The sequence below is a fragment of the Haliotis rufescens genome, unplaced genomic scaffold, assembly GCF_023055435.1.
Source record: "Haliotis rufescens isolate VD_foot unplaced genomic scaffold, xgHalRufe1.0.p SCAF_6, whole genome shotgun sequence".
NCBI lineage: Eukaryota > Metazoa > Mollusca > Gastropoda > Lepetellida > Haliotidae > Haliotis > Haliotis rufescens.
In genome coordinates, this window is record NW_025964334.1 from 18,944,397 (window position 1) to 18,952,780 (window position 8,384).

Here is an 8,384-nt window from a genome sequence, read left to right on the forward strand (position 1 = left end):
GTCGGTGGAGGACGGGATTCTGGTGGTTGAGGGCACTGAAGCCAGGAACAGTGTTCTTTTGCCCCCAAACACCACTTCGACCCTTACTTCACCTAGACGGGTGGTAGAATGGGCCCGGTTCTATCAATCCGCTGGTCACGCCATGCCCTGTGTATGGAAAACGTTCATGTTAAGCATGTTCTGTATCTTTGAATGCTGTAAATGAATGTTCTCACTGAAAATTATATGTACAATGAATGTCCCATGCCAGAAGGCGGTGGCTCATGGGCCAATCTGGTATTGTTGACCTCCAAACTCAATATGTATCCAATTTCCTGTCATGGGCAGAACCAGCCTGGCATTTATTTTGGTATACAGATCTTGCTGTTTGTGTCATATTTTCTGGAGTATAACAACCCTGTAGCCCTGGTGTTTGCATCTTGGAGATCCGGTGCATTGCAACACTGTCTATTATGATACTCATGGTGGATGGGGAGCAGGGTGGCTGAATCACTTCAAAATAATCATGGCTCACTCACACTCTGGTTAAAAAAAGACGTCATTTAGACTCAAGTTTGTCTGATGAAGCTAATACTCTTCCTGATTCCTGGGCTCGATTCCTTGTGATCGAAGCCACAGATCATGAACCACTCAAACTAAGTCCCTTTGCTATACCAAAAGCTATTCATGGATATTGTGGAGAAGTTAAAATGTCACACGATTGCGTACTAGATCTCTTCTGGTGGAATGTGCGAGGAAACAGCAGTCTCACAATTTATTATCTATCAAACACTTTGCTAATATTGAGGTTACTGTTTTTTAAGCATAGGACGTTGAACTCTTGTGGTGGCATTGTTCGTGACAGGACACGTTCCCTTTCAGACGTGAGAAAAGATGAAATTGTTTCTGAACTAAAAAATCAAGGAGTACAAGCCGTCAAACGTTTCACTTTTGCTCGTCCGTCGGTTCAAAATTAAAGCAGGTTATGTCAACATCGGAGTGGAGGTGTATGTTCCCAATCCACTCCGATGCTATAAATGTCAAAAGTTTGGTCACGGTTCGAAAACCTGTAGACGCCCTGTTGTTTGTCATCATTGTGGTTGCAACCATGAGAGTGCGGATTGTACTCACGATCTCAAATGTGCCAACTGTGAAGGCCAACACATGGTCTCTTCCAAATCCTGCCCAGTATTTCAAACCGAGACGAAAATACGTAAATGTGAAATTAACATCTCTTTTGCAGACGCTAGGGAGCTTGTTGGCAGTCAATCAACAACTCTAAACTATTCTGCTGTTCTGACCAAATCTGCTAAAAACTTCTAATCGGTACTGTGTCAAACCGATCACTCTGTTGTGTTCAGGCTGAGACTCAGACTTCGTCTGAGGCATCTCCCGAAGAACCATCTATTCGGGAACGTAAATTATCTAAAAAGCAATGGCAAAGGTTAGATAGGAAACAATCATCTAGCACCACCTCTTCTTCGGAAGTATCTCTTCACAACTCCTTAAGTGCTTTAGACATGGGGTTGACTCCATCGCCAGGCAGTAGCGATAGGAGTTCATCTTACTCACGTTCACGTGAGCGATCACCAATTGAGCCACCATGACCCACTCATCCAATTTAATTCAATGGAACTGTAGAGGACTTAGGAATTATTATACTGAGTTACAACTCTTAATTCAGGATTTTAAGCCATCTGCCATATGTTTACAGGAAACATATTATAAGGATACTGACAAATGTGATATTAGAGGAAAAACCTCCTACAACGTCTTTTCACCTCCTGGTGCTAAAGCCACTGGAGGTTCTTCAATTCTAATGAAACACGGCGTCCTCCATAACCCTGTTCAACTTATTACTCCCCTTGAGGCTGTTGCAATCCGTGTAACTTTGAACATTGTTTTTACATTGTGCTCGCTATATATCCCACCATCTTCTTCTCTCCGACAGTCTGAACTTCAAACTCTCTGTGATCAACTCCCAAAGCCATGTATTATTTTGGGTATCTAAATGGGCACAATCCCCTTTGTGGTAGTGTTCAGACAAATAATAAGGGGAAACTTTTGGAAGATTTCATTTCCAACAATGACTTTCTATAACGATGGTTCAAACACATATCTACATCCCGGTACAGATACCTACTCTGCTCTGGATTTATCACTCATTCACTCTGATTTATTAAACGAATTTGAATGGTCCGTCCACGAAAACCTCCGTGGCAGTGATCATGTCCCAACTATTTTAAAACCTGCCTTACCTTCAGATGTTCCTCCTTCAACTAAATTGAACTTCACTAAGGCCAACTGGCCTTTATTTGAAATACTCGCATCCAATAAATTGAAACCTGATCTATTTATTGACGCGACTGATCCTGTACAATTATTTTCGGAGGAATTAAACAAAATGGAAGATGAATGTATTCCTAAGTCCTCTACAAATCCACACATCTGTAAACCATGGTTCAACAATGGCTGCAAACAAGCTAGGAAGGCACGGAAAAAGGCTGAACACTATTTCCGTCGCCATCCCATGGTCCATAATTTGAATAAATATAAAATCTTAAATGCTAAAGCCAGGCGTACGTTTAAACAAAATAAACGCCAATCTTGGCAACATTATGTTTCCAAAATACACTCACGAACGCCCATGTCCAAGGTATGGAACATGATACAGAAAATGAAAGGTAAGAGTTCTAAATGTAGCGTCCACCATCTTAAGAATGGGGATGACATAATAACTAATAAATCGGATATTGCAAATAAACTCGGTGAAACGTTAGCAAAACATTCTTCTTCCTCAATTATGTGCCTCAATTCCAAAAAATTCAAAAACAGCAGGAAAAGAAAACTATAAATTTTAAATCAGATAATGGGGAAGATTATAATGAAATATTTTCGATCCATGAACTTTTATACAGCTCTTGGACAAGCTCATGATACTGCTACATGAGCTGATAATGTACACTATCAACTCCTTACCAGAACCGTGTTTAGAAACTCCTTAATTTTTGATGATATATGGACATCTGGTAAGTTTACTTCTTCCTGGCGTGATGCCATAGTTATACCCATACCGAAACCTGGACGGGATCACAGTGATCCCTCAAATTAAAATCCAATTTCATTGACCAGTTGCGTTTGCAAAACTATGGAACGCATGGTCAGCAACAGATTTACATGGTACTTTGAATCAAATAATTTAATTACAAATATTCAGTGCGGCTTTTAAAAGAATCAAAGTACCGTTGACCATTTAGTACGGTTAGAATCATTTGTGAAAAATGCAATCATTAATAACCAGCATACAGTGTCTATCTTTTTCGATTTAGAAAAAAGCGTATGACACAACGTGGAAAAACGTGATTTTAAAGGATTTACATGATTTTGGATTGAGAGGCCGTTTGCCAGAATTTATATCAAGCTTTTATCTGACAGACAATTTCAGGTCCGCGTGGGTTTTATCCTGTCTGATCATTATTATCAGGATCAGGGTGTCCCACAAGGCAGTGTTTTGTCTGTCACTTTACTTAGTATAAAAATAAATAGTCTTTTAAAGGTTTTAAGTGATTCAGTAGATGGATCACTTTTCGTGGATGAGTTTCACGTTTCTTGTCGTGGAAAAAATATGCATACATTAGACAGGCAGTTGCAAATCTTGAAAACGGGTTTATATTTTCCAAATCAAAAACTAACTGTATACATTTCTGCAGAAAATAGAAGCCGCATAAGGACCCTGAACTATTTTTAGATGGCACCCCTATCAAAGTTGTAAAAGAAGCCAAGTTATTGGGCCTTATTTTTGATAGTCATTAAACTTTCCTTCCGCATATTAATTACCTTAAAGCCAAATGCCTGAAGGCACTCGATTTGTTGAAAGTAGTTTCTAATTCTAAGGTGGGAGGGGATCAAACACCCTATCAAAGTTGTAAAAGAGGCCAAGTTATTGGGCCTTATTTTTTATAGTCATTTAACTTTCCTTCCGCATATTAATTACCTTAAAGCCAAATGCCTGAAGGCACTCGATTTGTTGAAAGTAGTTTTTAATTCTGAGTTGGGAGGGGATCAAACAACCCTCTTACACTTGTACAGGTCATTGATCCGTTCAAAACTCGATTATGGCTCCATCGTCTATGGTGGAGCCTGCAAAAGTAATTAAAAAAACCTGGATACTACCCATCATCAGGGCCTGAGGCTTTGCCTTGGAGCCTTCAGGGCGTCTCCAATTCACAGTCTGTATGTAGAAGCGGATGAACCTTCTCTTAAACAACGCCGTCTGAAATTATCTTTACAATATGTCACTAAATTATATTCTAATCAATGAAATCCAGCTTTTAGTTGCGTCTTTAATCCTCTTTACCAAGATATTTACAATAAAAAATCATCTCTTGTTCCACCGCTCGAAATCAGAATCCAGTCTGCTATGTTTGCTTCAAATATTAAACTGCAACATATTGCTCCCTCTCAACTGTTTTCATCACCTCCTTGGCCAATGGTAAGGCCAGAGGTATATCTCACATTAACCAAATTCAAAAAATCTGAAACAAATCAACTAATTTATCAACAACAATATAATACATTAAGGAGCAGTTATGATACTTACCAATCCATATTTACAGATGGATCCAAGGATGGTGACGCTGTTGCCAGCGCCACTGTCATTGGACCCAGAACCATATCATCTAGATTACCGAATGACAGTTCCATTTTTACAGCAGAATCACATGCAATATTAACTGCTCTCAAATATATAAATACTAAATCTAAACATAAACGGTTCATTATCTCTCTGATTCACTTTCCTGTCTTCGGGCAATTAAGAATATATCTTGTCAACATCCACTTTTTCCGTGAAAAAATAGAACTACATAATGATCTTGCTACTGGCCAGTACGACATCGTCTTTTGTTGGTTGCCAGGCCATGTTAACGTTGGTAACATTGGTAACACAATGGCCGATGCTGCTGCTAAAGCAACACTCACCAAATCTGGGACACCACTTCTCATCCCATATAGTGATTATAAACCTATAATTAGATCTTACATCCGTGATCTGATGCCAAAGAAGTGGGACACCCAAGTAGGTATCAATAAATTACATGAAATTAAACCAAATATCAGTTACACCTACTTGGGTTGTCGGTCCAGATTTGAGGAGGCCATAATACGACGATGTCGTATTGGCCATAGCAGGTATACAAATGAATATTTATTGAAAGGCGAAGATCCTCCATTTTGTATCTCTTGTGATGATAGAATCACAGTCAGGCATGTCCTGCTTGACTGTATTGATTTTTCCGTCACAAGGGATAATTTTTTCAATGTGTCATCTATAAAGGATCTTTTTAATCAAATACATGCTCATTTAATCATCGTTTTTTTAAAGGAAATAGAATTTATTAATAAATGTTGATGTACTAAGATATATATTTCATAAATTGGAGGTATATGATAATTACCTGAGATTGTTAGTTGCAATATCCTCGAAGGGGGTAGAAGTAGCGTAAAATTATTGTCCCCCGAGAGGATATGTAAGCCCACATAAATCAAAGTAATTTTATATCTGGAAGTGTTTTAATCGTAGTATATTTGTTGGTTTTAAATCTCCGGCTAAACTTTGTCAATGGTCGCCAGTGACTAAAGGGATGGTGTAAATCCTGCTGGGGTCCATGCAGGTAGCAAAGGTACTGTGAAACAATATGCGTGAAACAATACGTTATCTGTGCGTAAAAGAATTCAGTGTGAAACTAACAAACAGTCGGTGCTTAATTAAACAACGGCGAATTGAACAAATATTTTGCACATTTATTCCTAATAGAAAACTACACATTACCATGTAAATATTTCCTGATGTTTTCAATCATACCAAGGTTAAGACCAAAGCGAACACAAAACTTGAATTACGTTATTGAAGGTAGTCTGCGTTTCGTGTTTGGAATCTTTTTCAATTTTTAAATTTGTGCAAATTGATTTCAATAATCAAATCTCCGATATCTTAATTCTAAGTGAGTATAAATTCGATGTTTTGTTATCGTTAAATAACAGCGAGATGGTAAATTTTGAACCATTTCAGTAAATGTATTATCCAAAACAGAAAACAGAAAAAACCTCACCTTTCGAGGTCATCATGTCAGTTACAGAAATACGAACATTCGGGTTAATCTAACGTGACATGTTATAACATTTGCAGGAAATAATTAATGACTTATAAATATCACCAATCTTAATTTCAAGCGTTTTGGTTGAATATTTACGATATACGCATATACATTTCTTGTGTCGTGATGCTAGCAGACGTTTGAAAATCAAACATGGCGTGCATCGCCCGACCTCAGCACAATTTACTGCTATTTTAATCTCAGCAAAGGAGAAGGCATTGCCTTCATATATATGCACTGGCGAAAGTTGACGATCTTCTGAATCGAAGAATGTTTTATTTGTCATTTTCCGTTGAATATGACGAGAGAAAAACGAAAATATAGATCGAGAATTCTGACAGCAATATTTTAGTAAGTGCAAAGCTCACCGGATGTGATGTCACAGACAGGGGTAGTATCCTTATAATCTTTCGTTACAAAACAATAACAGTACATTTGGAAATATTTCGCCTGTCACAAACAGAATAAACACAAATCATTACATAGTATCAGTAATCACCACTAGTATGAAATAACAATGTGATTTTCACGATATAATTGGCATATTATTTAATCCGTTTGATCTTCCATGCTCCCGTGAGCTGGTGTCCCGGTATAAACTCTCCCCCGTACAAATTCTCCCCCTGGAGATTTTATACCGGTACAGATTCTCCCCCGGGCGGATATATTCGCGCCCCCTCTCAGTATAAAGTCTCCCCCCTATATACTTGAAATAGTTATCTTTAATGTAAGGAGGGTTACTTTACAAAATAGATTATGAAATATGGTCATAATGGATTGATATTTCAGCATATTCTATTTGGTAACTGTACCTTCCATCCTAAAATAATTATAAGACATAATCATACCAAACAAATTTGAGTGAAATGACTTAATGTAACAAATACATGTACGGGTACTGTTGTAACTGAATTCAGAAATATTAATCCTCGCAAACATTCGGTTTTAACACTAACTAGGTAAACACTGTCAATATATCCACGCGCGCCTCCAGCTCAGGCTGTCCGTTATACTCTAATTTAAGATCTAAAATATATTCCTTAAAACAGGCTACGATTTGAAAATGGTATCAGTGTAATATCAGTGGCTAGAATATCATGGAGCAACCAGGTTTCTGTTAAACATACAACATCATAACTATCTAATTCAGCACTGATTAAATCTACTTTGTCTTTAAGACTGCGTACGTTTAGATATATAATCTTTAAATCTGGACTATGCAAAGGTCCTGGATTCGGATGTATATCACCGCAGCAGAATAGAAAAAGTGAAACTAAGAATGATAATCGGAACTTATATAAGCAAAGTAACCCAAAATATAGAGAAATGTGCATCATCTTCCCGAAATGATTAGCATGTAGAATAGTTTCAAAAACACCCACCGCCAGCCTGTATTGAACAACATCAACTGGCATCGTCAAAGCAAAGTGTACTTGTAAAAAACAACAACGAACAGTGCTCGATTATCTTGAACGGCGTGGTTGATGATACATCTGTGTGTTTAAAGTGGATTTTGACAGCCCGGGCCAAGTCGGACCCAACACAGGCCAAACACTTCTGATAGAGAGTATGTTGAGAATGTAGAGGGAAAAATGCTTCACTTTGAGCACCTTGTTTCCTTTAAATACCGCGAACTGAGACACTATAAAGATGTATTTAGGTAAATAAAATACTAATCTATAGGTGTGGATCCATTTCATGTTATATCTGTGAGGTTTAAGTTGATTTTGACAGCCCGGGCCAAGTCGGACCGAACACTTGTGAGACTGTTGAGAGTATGGGGAGAAGAGGTCTACTTTAACCAACGTGTCTGCTTTAAATACGATGAACAGTGACATTATAAAGTGGTATTTACTTAGATATAGTACGTTTCTATAAATATAAACGCTACGCCGACAGATGGAAATTTGTATCACGATAGCTTGAAGTATTTAATACGTTTCAAATCTTATTTCGTTTAACGATTGATCTTTTACATGTTACCTAGATCAGCGACGCTTACACACAGCTCCACTTTCTGGTTTTCAAGCGATTTACTCCGAAGTACTTATTAATGGTGCACGTTTTTGGTTGGTGATTGTTCAGTAATGACATGTGTGTAGGTTGCATCAATAATATGTAGGTATGATCGCCGATAATGAAGTAATTAGCCAATAACACTTTGGCCCGTCTTGGCCCGGCCCGGCCCGACTTTTAGGCAATGCCCTCAACTATTTAACTGCATGGCAAGTATTTATAAAAACGACCGGA